The sequence below is a fragment of the Octopus sinensis genome, linkage group LG29 (assembly GCF_006345805.1).
Source record: "Octopus sinensis linkage group LG29, ASM634580v1, whole genome shotgun sequence".
NCBI classification, from domain to species: Eukaryota; Metazoa; Mollusca; class Cephalopoda; order Octopoda; family Octopodidae; genus Octopus; species Octopus sinensis.
Genome location: NC_043025.1, coordinates 7,240,429 through 7,262,928, shown reverse-complemented (window position 1 = coordinate 7,262,928; position 22,500 = coordinate 7,240,429). Strand labels below are relative to the sequence as shown.

Genomic DNA, 22,500 nt, shown 5'->3' with positions numbered 1-22,500 from the left:
TTTTTTTTTTTTTTTACATATGGGCTTGCGGGAACTTTTGAAGTAATGAGAGCGAAAGAGACTAAGATAAAGCGATTGTATGACGAGGGAAGTTCTTTTGAAGTTACCGTGCATGGGAAGCATTGATGTACATGTGTGTGTGTTTGATGGGATGTGGGAGACAGACAGTATGTTGTGTAAGTGAAGTGCTTCTGTTAGTGTGTGTGAAGAGACAGAGTAATGTGTGAAAGAAAGAGATAGCTGAAATTTTTTACTCGGTGTATGTGTATATGTATATTCTTTACTCTCTTTTACTTGTTTCAGTCATTTGACTGCGGCCATGCTGGAGCACCGCCTTTAGTCGAGCAGATCGACCCCGGGACTTATTCTTTTGTAAGCCCAGTACTTATTCTATCGGTCCCTTTTGCCGAACCGCTAAGTAACGGGGACATAAACACACCAGCATCGGTTGTCAAGCAATGCTAGGGGACAAACGCATACACACAAACACACACACGCACATATATATATATATATATTATATATACGACGGGCTTCTTTCAGTTTCCATCTACCAAATCCACTCACAAGGCTTTGGTCGGCCCGAGGCTATAGTAGAAGACACTTGCCCAAGGTGCCACACAGTGGGACTGAACCCGGAACCATGTGGTTGGTAGACAAGCTTATATATATATTATATATATATATATATATATACGACAGGCTTGTTTCAGTTTCCGTCTACCAAATCCACTCACAAGGCATTGGTCGGCCCGGGGCTATAGCAGAAGACACTTGCCCAAGATGCCACGCAGTGGGACTGAACCCGGAACCATGTGGTTGGTTAGCAAGCTACTTACCACACAGCCACTCCTGCGCCTGTATATTACTTCAAAAGTTCCCGCAAGCCCATATGTAAAAAAAAAAAAAAATTTTTTTACGGAAATAGACGGAAAAGTCTACTAGAAACGAAAGATCGCCCCACCGGCGATCTTCATTCTTTCTCACACCCTTTTCGTTTAACACTGCCCCACGTTCTTTCTTCTTTCGTCCTTTCTTTCTCTCCTTTCTCTCTCACCCCTCGTTTCTTTTTCTCCCTCACCTTTCTTTCCTTCTTTCTCTCCCTCGCTTCATACCTTCTTAACTCACCTATTAATTATACCCATCTCTATATTTCCACTTACTTCCTCATTCTCTCTCTCTCTCTCTCTCTCTCTCTCTCTCTATGTTTCGTCTCATTCGATACCCTGACCCCCAACGTTTGTTTTGTCCCCTCTTTTTCTCAACCTTATGGTGAATAAAGAAATACTCTCTCTCTCTCTTTCTCTCTCTCTTTCTCTCTCTCTCTTCTCTTTCTCTCTCTCTTTTTCTCTCTCTCTCTTTTCTCTTTCTCTCTCTCTTTTTTCTCTCTCTCTCCCTCTCTCTTTCTCTCTCTTTTTCTCTCTCTCTCTCTCTTTTTTCTCTCTCTTTCTCTTTCTCTCTCTCTTTTTCTCTTTCTCTCTCTCTCTTTCTCTCTCTCTTTTTCTCTCTCTCTCTTTCTCTCTCTCTTTTTCTCTTTCTCTCTCCCTCTCTCTTTCTCTCTCTCTTTCCACCTGTATAAACACACGCACCCACACAGACACAGTCACACATATAGTGACACTCACACACACACACATACACAAAACCCTCCCCTTTTTCCCCATTCACCACGCCCCTCATCTACTACAATTTACTCCTCTTCTCTCCTCCCTCTCTCTCTCTCTTTCATTTTAACTCTTCCTCTTCCGTCACTTCCCCGTCTCTGTTGACTCAAACTTTTCATATCGAATTCAGGTACAGCCACACACGCACTCAATACATATCTACTTATAAACTCTCACTCACTCACACAAACAAACAAAGGCGAAATCTCATCTGGGGTAAGTTCCGTTTTTAACTAACTATATTATGTCAGCTCATTAAATAAGTACCAGTTACGCACTGGGTATCGATATAATCGACTTAATACCTATGTCTGTCCGTGTTTGTCCCCTCTGTGTTTAGCCCCTTGTGGGTAGTAAAGAAATAGGTATTTCTGCCGCTATGTTCTGAGTTCAAATACCGCCGAGGTCGACTTTGCCTTTCATCCTTTCAGGGTTGATAAATAAAGTACCAATTACGCACTTGGGTCGATATAATCGACTTAATCCGTTTGTCTGTCCTTCTTTGTCTCCTCTGTGTTTAGCCCCTTGTGGGTAGTAAAGAAATAGGTATTATATCAGCTCATTCATTGACCATTGCCCAACCTCCTCAGCAATGTTTAAAGACGGAATAAATAGGAGTTTTGACGGTTAAGGCCCCAGGGTTAATCGACTTAATCCGTTTGTCTGTCCTCGTTTGTCCCCTCTGTGTTTAGCCCCTTCTGGGTAGTAAAGAAATATATATTATATCAGCTCATGTATTGACCGTTGTCCAACCTCGACAACGTTTAAAGACGGAATAAATAGGAGTTTTGACGGTTAAGGCCCCAGGGTTCTTTAGTTCGTGTCCCCAAGTTACCTAAAATATTTTAAAGTTTTATTTTCATTTCGATAACTTCATGTCATCGAAACCGCTATCAGAAACTAGTTCAAAGACGAAGAAGCAATTTAATCTCTCCTAAATTACATCTACTGTTTATCATTATTATTATTATTATTATTATTATTATTTTATATTTAAAGGACATATTTAATAGTCATCTATGTAGTCCGGTGAGTCACAAGATGAAATATCTGCTCAATATGAGCCCAACAACGATCCGAGACCGTACGCGCAGTTATTAATTAATTAATGAAACCCATGAATTCGATCTGTTTTGAATGAGCGAATTATGAAACTATACCACGAAGTCAATATCATATAGATGTATGTATATATAATGAAATTCCCCCCTCGCGCCGTTGTGTAGGGACCCGTTGTCGTATACCTCCTGTCTTTTTTCTTTTGTTCTTTAGCTTTCAGATCAACTACAGTCAGACATTCTAACCACGACCATCCCTTCTATTCCTTTTCTTTCTTTTTTAAACACTACTGTATCACATAGTTAAATTATTCAACATTTGGCTTGAGGAAGATTTATCGACTTCGTCGGTCGAAGAGCATTTGCTTCTTCCATCCAAGTCTGGGAGGTTTCGAAGGAAGAACTGGTTCTTTATTTTATCGACTGGGAAGGATGAAAGGCAATGTTCGCATTTGGCGGGTTTTTTTTTAACTCAAAACATACACAACTGTGAATGTTTGCGGTAGAAGGGTTTCCCAAAATCCACACGAGTCAGTGTTGTGACATAACTTTTCAGAAAAAATGTGTATTTTTTTTTAGAATGAAATTTTCAACGAACACGTGTAGATTTTGACTATATCGGAATTTAATTAGAAAAATAGGGGGGAGGAAATAAAAAAGGGGGACTCGCACATACATACTGACACATACCACATACATATCTACGAAATTGGAAATTTCGAAAACAATTGCGCTGTAAATTTAGGCGCAGGAGTGGCTGTGTGGTAAGTAGCTTGCTAACCAACCACATGGTTCCGGGTTCAGTCCCACTGCGTGGCATCTTGGGCAAGTGTCTTCTGCTATAGCCCCGGGCCGACCAATGCCTTGTGAGTGGATTTGGTAGACGGAAACTGAAAGAAGCCTGTCGTATATATCTATATATATGTGTGTGTTTGTGTGTCTGTGTTTGTCCCCTTAGCATTGCTTGACAACCAATGCTGGTGTGTTTACGTCCCCGTCACTTAGCGGTTCGGCAATAAGTACTAAAAGGTGGTGCTCCAGCATGGCCGCAGTCAAATGACTGAAACAAGTAAAAGAGTAAAAGAGTGTGTGTAAGTGTCCATTTTTCTGGATGTTATGAGGAACCCAAGTGCTCGTTGTTCACAGTTGTGTGTGTGTATTTGATAAAGGTAGTTATGGCCGGTCTCTGGGGGTTACCTGTCACGTTCATAAAGCTCTTAGCTTTACAGCATCTCTTCAGGCCCTAATGGGGCAAATAAAACCAAGCACTTTATGGACGTGAAACCCAGGGTAACCCCACAAACCTGCCATAACAATCTTTATCTAAATTACTCCACTGCTCCGTATCTTAGAGTGTGTTTTTCTCTTTCGGATTCATGATTTCCTGACGATATACATGTATCTATTCCATCACCACTTGGTAAACCGGTGCTGGTTTGTTTATGTCCCCATAAATTAGCTGATCGGGATTTTGTTAAATTTCTTCCAACCACTTGAATATTTAAAAAAATGTTCACCAAATTATTTTCAAAACGTATTTCTGGTGTAGAGTGACGGATCTCGTCGAAGACAGCGAGCCGGATGATTATAGTAGTCAGGTGTGTGTATACACATAGTAGCTGTGTATATATACCTAAACTAATACAATGTGTGTATATATAGCAGTGGAGAAGACGTCTCTTCAATTTCTATTAAAATTATGTTTATGTTGGGTAAAAATGGAAAATAATATCAAATGTATGTTTGTCCCTCTCGGCATAACTACAGATGTGTACCCCATCGACTTAGCTGATTCATAACTTCCAGAAAAATGGGTATTTTTTAACGAAAAATTCAACTAACACCGCTTATATGTTGTAGATTCAGAGTATGTAAGGATTTATGGGAAAGAATTTTCCCGAAGGAGTGGGGAAAGGAGTTTCGGGAAATCACACGACCCGACTTTTTTCCCCTCATAACTTTCAGGAAAATGGCTATCTTTTGATGAATTTTTACAGAAACACCTTTCAAACAGCATAGATTACAATTATAAAAAATTCGTGGGGAAAATGTTTTCCGAAGGGGTAGAGAGAGGACTGTCGGAAAGTTCACACGGTCCGTTTTTTCTCTCTCTCATAACTTTCAGGATCTAGTTTAGCGCCCGGTTACCAAAATCAAAAAAAAAAAACAGTCCAATAGGTGTTCAAAAACGTGTAGAAAATGAATATGAAAACAAAAATTGGCGATCCTTCGGTATAAGTACACACGTGACTTTGTTTACATTTCTGAAGATAACAGAAACCCTTTTCTCCCACCCCTAACCCTAACACAAACCCTAACCCCCCCCATATATTTTTAGAGAGTTACTTCCCTTATATAATAGCGAAAAAATGCATCAAAATGGTAAAAAATGATGGTAAATTTTTTTTAATATCGTAGACTCATTGTAGACGCGCGCTAATACCCAGAAGGGCTCGATATGAATCACGATTATAAGATACCCGCTTTTGGTTAAACTGCACCGCAAAATGTGGGAGTAGTTAGGAATCTAAATCGTAGGAGACAGACACACAACCTCTCTTTTATATATAAAGATTTACACACACACATACATACAGAGAGAGAGAGAGAGAGAGAGAGAGAAAGAGAGTACACTACACAGTAATACAAGTGGTACTATTGTAGCAAAACTTGAATTTCAGACAAATGCCAAAATGCCAATTAGGTGTTTACAAAAACATGAATTAAAGATGGCACGTATTTATATAACAACCAGCCCAGCATGAAAATCCTTCTTGCAGCTAAATGTGTATCTCTCTCTCTCCCTGTCATGTCATCTATCTATTTATTTATATAAATGTAGTTGGGTGCAGAATGTAGAATATATTCCCTGCTATTTCGCCTTCCAGCTCCAAGTATTACTTCCACGCTTAAATGGTTGTTAGTTCAGCATCACTGCACAGCACCTTAGACGGGTGTTTCCTACAATAGCCTTGAGTTCACCAAAGCTTTGAAATTTGCGTAGCTGGAAACACTGTGGGCATAACTACACAAACGTACTCCTCAGCATAACTGCACATTCATGCCCCTTACCTGCTGCCAAACTTCATTTCCTCATAATTTTCTTATGCCATTTACTCTCTTTACTTGTTTCAGTCGTTTGACTGCGGCCATGCTGGAGCACCGCCTTTAGTCGAGCAACTCGACACCGGGACTTATTCTTTTGTAAGCCCAGTACTTATTCTATCGGTCTCTTTTGCCGAACTGCTAAGTAACGGGGACATAAACACACCAGCATCGGTTGTCAAGCAATGCTAGGGGGACAAACACAAACATACACGCACATATACATATATATACATATATACGACGGGCTTCTTTCAGTTTCCGTCTACCAAATCCACTCACAAGGCTTTGGTCGGCCCGAGGCTATAGTAGAAGACACTTGCCCAAGGTGCCACGCCGTGGGACTGAACCCGGTACCATGTGGTTGGTAAACAAGCTACTTACCACACAGCCACGAGTATTTCTCATCGTTTGAAACAATTAGTGGCACTTAGATACCTGTATTGTGAACGTGAAAGAAATTAAATGCACACATACACTCACATACACACACACATGTATGGGAGCAAATGATGCCCACATATACATCACATCTACAGACATACATGATACAATTGCCTATTTCTTTATTACTCACAAGGGGCTAAACACAGAGGGGACAAACAAGGACAGACATAGGTATTAAGTCGATTACATCGACCCCAGTGCGTAACTGGTGCTTAATTTATCGACCCCGAAAGGATGAAGGGCAAAGTCGACCTCGGCGGAATTTGAACTCACAACGTAACGCAGACGAAATACCGCTAAGCATTTCGCCTGGCGTGCTAACGTTTCTGCCGATACAATTACCGCTTGAACTGTGACAACCTTCTCAGCTAATCTCTGTTGTGTCATTGCACTGTATCATTGACAAAATACGTGATTCATTTATCACCTCATAAATTTTTTAAATGCCTTGTATTCGGAAATGCACAGCCTGTGAATAATTGCTTGGAAACTTGAGAATTTTGTATTACTATTTATTATCTTGAAAACCTTTACGTAATACAGGAGTATTTACGTAGTAGGCGCAGGAGTGGCTGTGTGGTAAGTAGCTTGCCTACCAACTACACGGTTCCGGGTTCAGTCCCACTGCATAGCACCTTGGGCAAGTGTCTTCTACTATAGCCTCGGGCTGACCAAAGCCTTGTGAGTGGATTTGGTAGACGGAAACTGAAAGAAGCCTGTCGTATATATGTAAATATATATATATATATATATTTATTATATAGAAGGAGCTTCTACAGGACTAGAACTGTTTCATTCAAGAGAAATCTTCAGGAAGCTAGTTAACAAGAATTGTATTGGCATTTATACATTTAGGCAGGTTAACTAGCTTCCTGAAGATTTCTCTTGAATGAAACAGTTCTAGTCCTGTAGAAGCTCCTTCTATATAATAAATTAATTTTACTCTGCTATGTATTGAGTACCTTATTTACTGTGGTTAACCCCGAATCAACCCGGGACCTACATATATATATATATATATATATATATTATATGTATGTGTGTGGTTTAATATAGGCATAGGAGTGGCTGTGTGGTAAGTAGCTCGCTTACCAACCACATGGTTCTGGGTTCAGTCCCATTCACTGCGTGGCATCTTGGGCAAGTGTCTTCTACTATAGCCTCAGGCTGACCAAAGCCTTGTGAGTGGATTTGGTAGACGGAAACTGAAAGAAGCCTGTCGTATATATGTATATATATATATATATATACATATATATATATATATATATATGTATGTGTGTGGTTTAATATAGGCATAGGAGTGGCTGTGTGGTAAGTAGCTCGCTTACCAACCACACAGTTCCGGGTTCAGTCCCATTGCATAGCACCTTGGGCAAGTGTCTTCTACTATAGCCTCAGGCTGACCAAAGCCTTGTGAGTGGATTTGGTAGACAGAAACTGAAAGAAGCCTGTCGTATATATATATATATATATATATATATATATATATGTATGTGTGTGGTTTAATATAGGCATAGGAGTGGCTGTGTGGTAAGTAGCTCGCTTACCAACCACATGGTTCCGGGTTCAGTCCCACTGAATAAGTGTCTTCTGGAAACTGAAAGAAGCCCATCGTATATATATATGTGTGTGTGTATGTATGTATGTTTGTGTGTCTGTGTTTGTCCACCCCAACATCGCTTGACAACCTATTTCTTTACTACCCACAAGGGGCTAAACACAGAGAGGACGAACAAAGACAGACAAACGGATTAAGTCGATCATATCGACCCCAGTGCGTAACTGTACTTATTTAATCGACCCCGAAAGGATGAAAGGCAAAGTCGACCGCGGCGGAATTTGAACTCAGAACGTAACGACAGACGAAATACTGCTACACATTTCGCTCGGCGTGCTAACGTTTCTGCCAGCTCACCGATTCTGGTGTGTTTACGTCCTTGTTACTTAGCGGTTTGGCAAAAGAGACCGAGGCTTCCAAAGAATAAGTCCTGGGGTCGATTTGCTCAACTAAAGGTGGTGCTCCAGCATGGCCACAGTCAAATGACTGAAACCAGTAAAAGAGTAAATACAGGTGAAAAGTGTACAGGTGAGTTTATAATGTCTTATTAAAAACCAAAGTAACGAGTTGGCAGTATCGTTACCACCTCAGACAAAATTCTGATTGGCACTAACTCATGCTCTGAGTTCAAAATCTGCCATGGCTGGGTTTTGCCTGTCTTTTGTCCTTTACGTGCAGGAGTGGCTGTGTGGTAAGTAGCTTGCTTACCAGCCACATGGTTCCTGGTTCAGTTTCCCTGTGTGGCACCTTTGGGAAGTGTCTTCTACTATAGCCTTGGGCCGACCAAAGCCTTGCGAGTGAATTAATACTTTATAGTATTGATATTTTTGACATTTTATAGAAAGAGCACTCATTATAAATTCAGTGTATAATATTCTAACAGACTATATTTAATCAATGATTTGTGTGTGTGTGTGTGTGTGGTGTGTGTGCAGAAACCTGGACGTTATCAAAGAAGCTTGAGAGGCGGTTGGATGGAACCTACACTCGCCTCCTTATGAGAGCTCAAAATCTCTCGTGGAAGCGTCATCAATCCAAAGTACAAATATATGGGAAACTACCACCTGTGTCATCTCTTGTGAAAGGTAGGAGAGTCCAGTTTGCTGAACATTGTTGTAGAGCTGAAAACGAGGTAATTTCTACTCTTCTCCTCTGGAAGCCATCTACTCGCGATACCAGGGGGCGCACACTCTCCTACCCTGATGTAATCTCCAGGGATACAGGCATCCAGCAACAGGACCTCCGTAATGCTATGATGGACTGTGAAGTCTGGCGTAGCATGGTAAATTCCATTGTCTCGACCATGGTCGAACAATGATGATGATGATGATGTGTGTTTGTGTGTCTGTGTGTATATATGTTTGTATACGAATGTATATGTATGTACATGTTTCTATATATCTGTATATACATATGTGTGTAACATGTATCTATTTATATATATACACACACATATATATATAAACATGTGGCTGTGTGGTAAGAAGCTTGCTTCCCAACCACATAGTGCCAGGTTCAGTCCTGCTGTGTGGCACCTTGGGCAAGTGTCTTCTATTACAGCCTCAGGCTGACAAAAACTGAAAGATGCCCATTGTGTGAATGTATGTATATGTATGTATATATATATATATATATATATATATATATATATATATGTGTGTGTGTATATGTGTGTGACCACCACCACTGCTTGACAACCAGTATAAGTGTGCTTATGTGTCCATAACCTAGTGGTTCATCATTAGAGATCGATAGAATAAGTTCAAGGCTTTAAAAAAATCATAAAAAGCACCCACTACACTCTCGGAGTGGTTGGCGTTAGGAAGGGCATCCAGCTGTAATAACACTGCCACATCAGAACTGGGCCTGATGCAGCCTCCTGGCTTCTCAGACCCCAGTCGAGCCGTCCAACCCATGCTAGCATGGAAAGCGGACGTTAAACGATGATGATGAAGTACTGGTGTTGATTCATTTGACTAGAAATTCTACAAGGCGGTGCCCCAGTATGACCGCAGTCTAACGATTGAAACAAGTACTGTATTTTTTTATATTTTGAATGCATGTTTTACTTGATTGTTGAGAACGCAAATTGCAATCTCTATGGTAACGGAGTGTGATGTCAGAAATAAAATAGGTCTTGTGTCACGGTTGACTGGACAGGCGATAAATACACACACACACACACACACTTGTACTCATGCTCACTGCCACATGCACACACACACACTTGTACTCATGCTCACTGCCACATGCACACTCACACACTTGTATTCATGCTCACTGCCACATGCACACTCACACACTTGTACTCATGCTCACTACCACATGCACACACACACACACTTGTACTCATGCTCACTGCCACATGCACACACACACACTTGTACTCATGCTCACTGCCACATGCACACTCACACACTTGTGCTCATGCTCACTGCCACATGCACACTCACACACTTGTACTCATGCTCACTGTCACATGCACACTCACACACTTGTCTTCATGCTCACTGTCACATGCACACTCACACACTTGTCTTCATGCTCACTGCTACATGCACACTCACACACTTGTACTCATGCTCACTGCCACATGCACACTCACACACTTGTACTCATGCTCACTGCCACATGCACACTCACACACTTGTACTCATGCTCACTGCCACATGCACACTCACACACTTGTATTCATGCTCACTGCCACATGCACACTCACACACTTGTACTCATGCTCACTACCACATGCACACACACACACACTTGTACTCATGCTCACTGCCACATGCACACACACACACACTTGTACTCATGCTCACTGCCACATGCACACTCACACACTTGTGCTCATGCTCACTGCCACATGCACACTCACACACTTGTATTCATGCTCACTGTCACATGCACACACACACACTTGTACTCATGCTCACTGCCACATGCACACTCACACACTTGTATTCATGCTCACTGTCACATGCACACACACACACTTGTACTCATGCTCACTGCCACATGCACACACACACACTTGTACTCATGCTCACTGCCACATGCACACACACACACTTGTACTCATGCTCACTGCCACATGCACACTCACACACTTGTATTCATGCTCACTGTCACATGCACACACACACACTTGTACTCATGCCCACTGCCACATGCACACTCACACACTTGTACTCATGCTCACTGCCACATGCACACACACACACTTGTACTCATGCTCACTGCCACATGCACACTCACACACTTGTATTCATGCTCACTGTCACATGCACACACACACACTTGTACTCATGCTCACTGCCACATGCACACTCACACACTTGTACTCATGCTCACTGCCACATGCACACTCACACACTTCTACTCAGGCTCACTGCCACATGCACACTCACACACTTGTACTCATGCTCACTGCTACATGCACACTCACACACTTGTACTCATGCTCACTGCCACATGCACACTCACACACCTCCCTCACATGCACATTCTCTTATGCTCACACACCCACTCTCATACATGAAACATGTACTCGCTCACATATGCACACACACACACACACAGACACACACACACAGACACACGCACACACACACATATACACACAAACAAGCATCTACTCACAAACATAGACACACCTTGCATCCTTTCTTATCTATTACTTGTTTCAGTCATTGTACCCCTGTCATGTTGGAGCACCAAAGTTTTTATTTATTTATTTATTTATCCAAGTCAGATACTTATTTTATCGGTATCGTTTGCCACACCACTAAGTTATGGGGATGTGAACAAACACTGCATATCAGAAAACACAATCAGAAAGGTATATTCATAGATGTATATTTATCTATAGCCATCCATCCGGTCATCTATTGATCCATCTGTCTGTCTGTCCGTCTATCTGTCTATCTATCTGTCTATCTATCTGTCTATCTACCTGTCTATCTATCTGTCTATCTACCTGTCTATCTATCTACCTGTCTGTCTGTCTGTCTGTCTGTCTGTCTACCATTCTATCTATCTATCTATCTATCTACCATTCTATCTATCTATCTATCTATCTACCTGTCTATCTATCTGTCTATCTATCTGTCTGTCTATCTGTCTGTCTATCTGTCTGTCTATCTGTCTGTCTATCTGTCTGTCTACCTGTCTGTCTATCTGTCTGTCTGTCTGTCTGTCTGTCTATCTATCTATCTATCTACCATTCTATCTATCTATCTATCTATCTACCATTCTATCTATCTATCTGTCTATCTACCTGTCTATCTATCTGTCTATCTATCTGTCTGTCTATCTGTCTGTCTATCTGTCTGTCTACCTGTCTGTCTACCTGTCTGTCTACCTGTCTGTCTACCTGTCTGTCTACCTGTCTGTCTACCTGTCTGTCTATCTGTCTGTCTACCTGTCTGTCTATCTGTCTGTCTATCTGTCTGTCTATCTGTCTGTCTACCTGTCTGTCTATCTGTCTGTCTATCTGTCTATCTGTCTGTCTACCTGTCTGTCTGTCTGTCTATCTACCATTCTATCTATCTATCTACCATTCTATCTATCTATCTACCATTCTATCTATCTATCTATCTGTCTATCTACCTGTCTATCTACCTGTCTATCTATCTACCTGTCTATCTATCTACCTGTCTATCTATCTGTCTGTCTGCCTGTCTGTCTATCTGTCTGTCTGTCTGTATGTCTGTCTATCTGTCTGTCTGTCTGTCTTATCTATCTGTCTGTCTTTTTTTTTCCCCTGATCCCTTTTGATCGGAATTTTACCTTCTTATTTTCCCCCTTTTTTTCATTTTCGAAAAGAAAAGCCCCACATTTGTATTTGTCCCCTCTCTGTTCAGCCCTGAGTGGCCAGTAAAGAAAATTATCTATCTGGCTGTCTTGTCCATCTATCTATCTATCTATCTATCTATCTATCTTGTTCATCTTATTCATGTCCTTGTGAACATGCGTGCATGCGTGTGTTGCTTTGCCTTTAGAGGTTAAAATATGCCACAAAAATATTTGAACTGTCGTTAAGTTTGTTTACCTAGCAACACTGCTTAGTACTATTTTACTACTATATTTGTTCTGACTAGGCTGTGTACAAGTCAAGTCAGTTACTGATACTGACTATCTCTCTCTATATAAACGGCAGTTTGTCTGTCTGTCTGTGTGTCTGTTAGGTTGTACCCTCACCCTGACCACGGCTTTCAACTGATTCTGATGAAACTTGACACACACATAGCCCAATGTCATAATTCAAAACTAACGCAGCGAAAATTTTGAAAAGTTCCCCCAGTTCTGAAAAAAATCGATAAATTCGACATGGGGTCGAGAATCAGAAACACAAACCACAGACTGTCTACGGGACGCAACTCGACCTTTTTAACTATCAAAAAATATTTACCATCATTTTTTTTCCATTTTTTTGCTATTTTTTGGCTATAACTCTCTAAAAATGCTTTATAGTTATTTCCCTTACAAACCTGAGCAACGCCGGGCGATACTGCTAGTTCCATTATAAAGCATTGGTTTGAATTTACTTAGGGTCTCTCTCTCTTCTCCTACTGAGGAAGGTTAAAGACCCAGAAATGCATTCACAAGTGTGATAGGGGGCAACACTTACCATACTCTGTTACTCTTTTACTTGCTTCAGTCATTTGACTGTGGCCATGCTGGAGCAGCGCCTTTAGTCGAGCAAATCGACCCCAGGACTTATTCTTTGTATGCCTAGCACTTATTCTATTGGTCTCTTTTGTCGAACTGCTAAGTTATGGGGACGTAAACACACCAGCATCGGTTGTCAAGCGATGTTGGGAGGGGGGACAAACACACACACACATACATATGTATACATATATACGACGGGCTTCTTTCAGTTTCCGTCTGAAAGATCCATTAAATGATAGGGACGTAAACACACCAGCATCTGTTACTCTTTTACTTGCTTCAGTCATTTGACTGAGGCCATGCTGGAGCACCGCCTTTTAGTCGAGCAAATCGTCCCCGGGACTTATTCTTTGTAAGCCCAGTACTTATTCTATCGGTCTCTTTTGCCGAACCGCTAAGTGACGGGGACGTAAACACACCAGCATCGGTTGTCAAGCAATGCTAGGGGGACAAACACACACACACACACATATATATATATATATACATATATACGATGGGCTTCTACCCACTAAGTTACAGGTAGATAAAGGGTGTTTGTATGGTGTGCAAGGTACACTGGAGGGCGGCTAATGGATGGTTGTATGAGGATTATGAATGCCATGGTGTGAAAAGTGATTGGCAAAAAGATTTCCATGATAATGCATAGGTGTACCTACAATAGGTGTTGTGTCTTTTGGTGAGAAGGGCCATAAAAGACTAAAAATAGAATCGATATTCCCATTCACTGAAGGAGAACAATAGAAATAAGTTATTTTTCTAAAGAAACAAGAATTCTTGTTGACTGTCCTTGACAGGTGGTGGTTGCCAATGATATACAATAGTAGTGTTTTTTGTTTTTTTTTTTAGTGTTTTGAATTCATCTGAAAACAAAGGAAGCTAGTGTAGTGATGTGGGATTTGTTCAAGTGTCAGTTTGGCAAACTGGTTTTCAAACTTACTCCACAAAAGTACTTCAGCCATTTCTTTACTGTATTTATTTTCAGATGCTCTGTGTTTCTTTCAATTATTTTAAATATAACAAAGAATTTAGTAAAACAACTTAGTTATCATTAAGCTAGTGTTAGGATCATAAAGTGCGACTAAGGTTTGGTGGAAGATTTTAATTCAAAACTTTTGAAAACAAGACATTTGTACTACAGAGCCAGAGGCAGTTTCAGTGGGGTTGGTAATAAAAGGGTTAAAAATATCATGGTGACTTTAACCCTTTTGTTACCATATTTCTGTTGAGATGCTCTGTGTTTCTTTCAATTAATTTTGAATATAAGTAAGGATTTAGTAAAATAACTTAGTAAAATAATTTAGTAAAATAACTGCATGGCACATTGGGCAAGTGTCTTCTACTATAGCCTTGTGCCAACCAAAGTCTTGTGAGTGGATTTGGTACATGGAAACTGAATGAAGCTTCTTGTGTAGATATGTGTATATATGTATATACAATGAAGAATTCCGGGTAGAGGTAGGGGTCCACCAAGGCTCAGTACTCAGCCCCCTCCTATTTATCATAGTCCTCCAGGCAATAACGGAGGAATTCAAGACAGGATGCCCTTGGGAGCTCCTCTATGCTGATGACCTTGCTCTAATTGCTGAGTCGCTATCAGAACTGGAGGAGAAGTTTCAGGTGTGGAAACAAGGATTAGAATCGAAGGGCCTCAGAGTCAATCTAGCTAAAACCAAAGTCGTAATCAGTAGGAAGGTAGACAAATCACAAACACCTTCAGGTAGATGGCCCTGCTCGATCTGTAGAAAAGGTGTAGGTAGAAACTCTATAAGATGCACCAAGTGTAAGCTATGGACACATAAGAGATGCAGCAATGTCAAAGGAAGGCTAACTAGGAAGATGGTTTTTGTATGTGGCAGATGCTCAGGAACAATAAACACTGAAAATGCTCTGAGACCAACTTCCGTCACTTTCCAGGGAGAAAAACTAGAAATAGTTGATAGTTTCCGTTACCTAGGTGACCAAGTCAGCAGCGGGGGCGGGTGTGCTGAAAGTGTAACTGCTAGAGTAAGAATAGCTTGGGCAAAGTTCAGAGAGCTCTTACCTCTGCTGGTGACAAAAGGCCTCTCGCACAGAGTGAAAGGCAGACTGTATGATGCGTGTGGTACGAACAGCCATGCTACATGGCAGTGAAACATGGGCCGTGACTGCTGAGGATATGCGTAAGCTCGCTAGAAATGAAGCCAGTATGCTCCGATGGATGTGTAATGCCGGTACTCACACTCGGCAGAGTGTAAGTACCTTGAGAGAAAAGTTGGACCTAAGAAGCATCAGTTGTGGTGTGCAAGAGAGACGTTTGCGCTGGTATGGTCATGTGGCGAGAATGGATGAAGATAGTTGTGTAAAAATGTACCACACCCTAGCGGTTGAGGGAACCTGTGGAAGAGGCAGACCCAGGAAAACCTGGGACAAGGTGGTGAAGCACGACCTTCGAACTTTAGGTCTCACTGAGGAAATGACTAGAGACCGAGACCTCTGGAAGTGTGCTGTGCGCGAGAAGACCCGGCAGGACAAGTGAGTCCACAACCCGTGGCTTTCTACATGGGATGGAGCCAGCCTACGTATGCATACCTTCCCTTCTTGGGACACAAAACTCTACTTGTGAAGATGTGTTGAGGCAAGTGAGGATCAGAATCGAAATCGATCAATGGAAATTGCGGATGTGCTACCAGTGCCGGTGGCATGTCGAAACTCTGCTTGTGAAGACCCATTGAGGCAAGTGAGGATCAGAATCGAAATCGATCAATGGAAATTGCAGATGTGTTACCAGTGCCGGTGGCATGTAAGAGAACTTTCCGTTTCGCGACCGTTGCCAGCACCGCCCCGTTTCGTGTCCGTTGCCAGCCTCGCCTGGCCCTCGTGCCGGTGGCACATAAAAAGCACCATCCGTTCGTGGCCGTTTGCCAGCTCTGTCTGGCACCAGTGCGGGTGGCACGTAAAAAGCACCCACTACACTCACGGAGTAGTTGGCGTTAGGAAGGGCATCCAGCCGTAGAAACACTGCCAGATTTGACTGGGCCTGATGAAGCCTTCTGGCTTCACAGACCCCAGTAGAACCGTCCAACCCATGCTAGCATGGAAAACGGACGCTAGATGATGATGATGATGATGATGATGTGTGTGTGTGGTAAGAAGCTTGCTTCCCAACCACATGGCTCTAGTTTCAGTCAGACTGCATGGAATCTTGGGCAAGTGTCATCTACTATAGTCTTGGGGTGACCAAAGCTTTGTGAGTAAATTTGGTAAGTGGAAACCGAGAGAAGCCCGTTGTTGCATATATATATAATAATATATATATATATATATATATATACAGGGGGCATAAGATATTTGAGGACAGATTTATGTCTATAAAAAAAACATAACAGATAACTTTATTTATCAAAAAATGCTATGAGGATAAAAATAAAACCTTCTTTTCTATAATGTTTTTCAATAAAGCCACCTTCAGCTTCAACAACTGTTTCTATATGAGATCTAAATCATCTACATGCTTGAATCAAGTGGTCCTGGTTCATTTTGGACATTACTCTGACTATAGCAGCTTTCAAAGAATCTTTGGTGTTATGGGCATGTTCATTGACCTCTCTCTCAACAATACTCCACATGTCTAATGGATTGAGGTCTGTGGAATTAGGAGGCCGAATGTTAGGGGGGTTATGTGATCATGAAGATTTTCAGCCATCTGTTCCTGTGTTACTAGAGCCATGTGTGATAGTGTAGGGTCTTACTGAAACACATATGGCCTTCCATTGCATACACTGTCTATCCAAGACTTAACAGGTTATTTCCAGGACCTCAATGTAGATGGCAGGGTTAACTGTAAGGCCTTGTGAAAAGGTGTAAGGGGCCATCACATGTTCTTCATTGCTAACAACTCCTAAAACGATGACAGTTGCAGGAAATTTTGAACGCATAACACTTGGAACTTCAGAAGGGTCTGCACATAACCACCAGTCATTTCTACTGGGGATGATTTTTGCGACTAAAACCTTTCAAGGTGATGCTCCGGTATGGCCACAGTCCAATGACTGACACAAGTAAAATATAAAAGAAGAGAGTGGCTGTGTGGTAAGAAGCTTGCTAACCAGCCACATGGTTCTGGTTTCAGTCCCACTGCGTGGCACCTTGGGCAAGTGTCTTCTACTATAGCCTCGGGCCGACCAATGCCTTGTGAGTGGATTTGCTAGACGGAAACTGAAAGAAGCCTGTCGTATATATGTATATATATGTATGTGTGTGTATTTGTGTGTCTGTGTTTGTCTCCCTAGCATTGCTTGACAACCGATGCTGGTGTGTTTAAGTCCACGTAACTTAGAAGTTCGGCAAAAGAGTCCGATAGAATAAGTACTGGGCATATAAAGAATAAGTTCCGGGGTCGATCACCTCGACTAAAGGCGGTGCTCCAGCATGGCTGCAGTCAAATGACTAAAACAAGTAAAAGAGTAAAGAGTAATTTGTTCCTCTCTTTTGAGTGTTTACCTCACTCCAACCTTCCCCCATCATGTGAATAACACTTGTTTCACTCTGAATGAAGCTGATCCAGAGATGAAGGACAAATAGGATTCTAGCCAATTCCATCACATAATTTTAAGTGTTTCTTGGAGTGGATTATCTATTCTTTTATTCTTTTACTTGTTTCAGTCACCAACTTGAAGGATTTTTAGTCAAAGAAATCAACTCCAGGAGTTATTCTTTATAAGCCTAGCTTATTTATCATCATCATCATTGTTTAACGTCCGCTTTCCATGCTAGCATGGGTTGGACGGTTCAACTGGGGTCTGGGGAGCCCGAAGGCTGCACCAGGCCAGTTAGATCTGGCAGTGTTTCTACAGCTGGATGCCCTTCCTAACGCCAACCACTCCGAGAGTGTAGTGGGTGATTTTATGTGCCACCGACACAGGTGCCAGACGAGGCTGGCGAACGGCCACGCTCGGATGGTGTTTTTATGTGCCACCGACACAAGTGCCAGACGAGGCTGGCAGACGGCCACGCTCGGATGGTGTTTTTTATGTGCCACCGACACAGGTGCCAGACGAGGCTGGCAGATGGCCACGCTCGGATGGTGTTTTATGTGCCACCGACACAAGTGCCAGACGAGGCTGGCAGACGGCCACGCTCGGATGGTGTTTTTTATGTGCCACCGACACAAGTGCCAGACGAGGCTGGCAGACGGCCACGCTCGGATGGTGTTTTTTATGTGCCACCGACACAAGTGCCAGTCGAGGCTGGCAGACGGCCACACTTGGATGGTGTTTTTTATGTGCCACCGACACAGGTGCCAGACGAGGCTGGCGAACGGCCACGCTCGGATGGTGTTTTTTATGTGCCACCGACACAGGTGCCAGACGAGGCTGGCGAACGGCCACACTCGGATGGTGTTTTTTATGTGCCACCGACACAGGTGCCAGACGAGGCTGGCGAACGGCCACGCTCGGATGGTGTTTTTTATGTGCCAGACGAGGCTGGCAGACGGCCACGCTCGGATGGTGTTTTTTATGTGCCACCGACACAGGTGCCAGACGTGGCTGGCGAACCGGCCACGCTCATGGTGTTTTTTATGTGTGCCACGACACAGGTGCCAGACGGGGCTGGCAGACGGCCACGCTCGGATGGTGTTTTTTTATGTGCCACCGACACAAGTGCCAGACGAGGCTGGCAGACGGGCCACTCGGATGGTGTTTTTATGTGCCACCGACACAGGTGCCAGACGAGGCTGGCGAACGGCCACGCTCGGATGGTGTTTTTTATGTGCCACCGACACAGGTGCCAGACGAGGCTGGCGAACGGCCACGCTCGGATGGTGTTTTTATGTGCCACCGACACAAGTGCCAGACGAGGCTGGCAGACGGCCACGCTCGGATGGTGTTTTTATGTGCCACCGACACAAGTGCCAGACGAGGCTGGCAGACGGCCACGCTCGGATGGTGTTTTTTATGTGCCACCGACACAGGTGCCAGACGAGGCTGGCGAACGGCCACGCTCGGATGGTGTTTTTTATGTGCCACCGACACAAGTGCCAGACGAGGCTGGCAGACGGCCACGCTCGGATGGTGTTTTTTATGTGCCACCGACACAGGTGCCAGACGAGGCTGGTGAACAGCCACGATCGGATGGTGTTTGTTACGTGCCCACAGCACGGAGGCCAGTCGATGTGGTACTGGCTACGGCCACGTTCGGATGGTTTTCTTATGTGCCACCGGCACTGGTACCGCAAAGATACAAATTCCATTGATGTTCATCTATTTTGATTTGATTTGATTTGATTTTCACTTGCCTCAACAGGTCTTCACAAGTGTCACAAGAAGGAAGGAAGGTATGCACAGGTGAACTGACAATGTCCCAGGTAGGGGCCACGGGTTATGGCCTGACTAGTCTTGCCGGGTCTTCGGATGATGTTTTTATGTGCCTCCAACACAGGTGCCAGATGGATGGTGTTTGTTACGTGCCCACAGCACGGAGGCCAGTTGATGCGGTACTGGCTACGGCCACGTTCAGATGGTTTTCTTGTGTGCCACCGGCACTGGTACCACAAAGATACAAATTCCATTGATGTTCATCTATTTTGATTTGATTTGATTTGATTTGATCACTTGTCTCAACAGGTCTTCACAAGTGTCACAAGAAGGAAGGAATGCACAGGTGGACTGACTACGTCCCAGGTAGAGTCCACGGGTTATGGCCTGACTGGTCTTGCCGGGTCTTCGGATGGTGTTTTTATGTGCCACTGACACAGGTGCCAGATGAGGCTGGCGAACGGCCACGATCGGATGGTGTTTGTTATGAGCCCACAGCACAAGCCAGTCGATGCGTACTGGCTACGGCCATCTTCGGATGTTATCTTGTGTGCCACCGGCCCTGGTACCACAAAGATACAAATTCCATTGATGTTCATCTATTTTGATTTGTTTTGATTTGATCACTTGCCTCAACAGGTCTTCACAAGTGTCCACCAGAAGGAAGGTATGCACAGGCGGACTGACTACGTCCCAGGTAGGGGCCACGGGTTATGGCCTGACTAGTCTTTCCGGGTCTTCAGATGGTGTTTTTATGTGCCACCGACACAGGTGCCTGATGATGAGGCTGGCGAACGGACATGATCGGATGGTGTTTGTTACGTGCCCACAGCACGGAGGCCAGTCGATGCGGTACTGGCTACGGCCACGTTCGGATGGCTTTCTTGTGTGCCACCGGCACTGGTACCATAAAGATACAAATTCCATTGATGTTCATCTATTTTATTTTGATTTTCACTTTCACTTGCCTCAAAAGGTCTTCACAAGTGTCACAAGAAGGAAGGTATGCACAGGTGGACTGACTACGTCCCAGGTTGGGGCCACGGATTATGGCCTGACTATATAATTATGATTAAGGGCAAAGAAAAAAATTTAGCCTATATGCCGAAAAGAGATACTAAATTGTCCAACTACTTTAAATCAACACAAAATTACACACGTGTTGAAATATATATATATAGTAGTAGCTGTGTGGTAAGTAGCTTGCTAACCAACCACATGATTCCGGGTTCAGTCCCACTGCATGGCATCTTGGGCAAGTGTCTTCTGCTATAGCCCCGGGCCGACCAATGCCTTGTGAGTGGATTTGGTAGACGGAAACTGAAAGAAGCCCGTCGTATATATGTATATATATATATATATGTGTGTGTGTTTGTGTGTCTGTGTTTGTCCCCCTAGCATTGTTTGATAACCGATGCTGGTGTGTTTACGTCTCCATCACTTAACGGTTCGGCAAAAGAGATCGATAGAATAAGTACTGGGCTTACAAAGAATAAGTCCCGGGGTCGATTTGCTCGACTAAAGGCGGTGCTCCAGCATGGCTGCAGTCAAATGACTGAAACAAGTAAAAGAGTAAAAAGAGTATATATAATTATAATTAAGGGCAAAAAAAAATTTAGCCTATATGCCGAAAAGAGATACTAAATTGTCCAACTACTTTAAATCAACACAAAATTACACACGTGTTGAAATATATATATATGTATAGATATATATATCTTGTTTTTTTTCTGTGTCCCTTTCTGTAGATGAGCATAGGCTCGAAACGTAAAAGATTTTTCTATTCCTGAGCGTTATACTAATACATCTGTTTGTTTTGTACACCACTTGTCTTCGTCTTTTGTTTTTTTCGTAAACTCTCCCTATATATATATATATATATATATATATATATATTCATAAATATGAGAGAGAATCCACTATGTGGACGCCCTTACGCTAAAGTGAGATCCGCATGAGTCTCAGCCACTAAGAATTGTTCTCAAGAAAAATTTACCACACTAATTATTTGTGGTTGAGACTCATGCGGATCTCTTTAGCGTAAGGGCATCCACATAGTGGATTCTCTCATATTTATGTATTAATAATATTTACTGAATCTCAGTTTTTTATGTGCTAAACCACTGGTGTTAAATTGATGTTATTAAATTAATATCCAATTTTTTCACCCTCATTTTGATTTTAATTTTATATATATATGTGTGTGTGTGTGTGTGTGTGGAGGTGCAATGGCCCAGTGGTTAGGGCAGCGGGCTCGCGGTCGTAGGATCGCTGTTTCGATTCCCAGACCGGGTCTTGTGAGTGTTTATTGAGCAAAAACACCTAAAAGCTCCATGAGGCTCCAGCAGGGGGTGGTGATCCCTGCTCTACTCTTCCACCACTCTTTCTCCCACTCTTTCTTCTGTTGGCCTGCTCGCTTAGCCAGCGGGGTGGCGTCATTCGAAGGCTAAAACAATGCGAATGCATTGTGACCAGCGATGTGTAACAACATCTGATGGTCTGGTCGGTCACGTGATATATATATATATATATATATAATATATATATATATATACATGTATGTACATACATATATACGATGGGCTTCTTTCAGTACCAAATCCACTCACAAGGCATTGGTCGGCCCGGGGCTATAGTAGAAGACACTTGCCCAAGGTGCCACGCAGTGGGACTGAACCCAGAACCATGTGGTTGGT

At 42.8% G+C, this 22,500-nt stretch overlaps 1 protein-coding gene across 1 annotated transcript in view; it reads left to right on the top strand.

The window, feature by feature from the left end:
* The window catches only part of LOC115226007 (CD109 antigen), a 49,383-nt gene that overhangs the window by 2,125 nt on the left and 24,758 nt on the right, over positions 1-22,500 (top strand). The gene's annotated exons all lie outside the window — the stretch shown is intronic.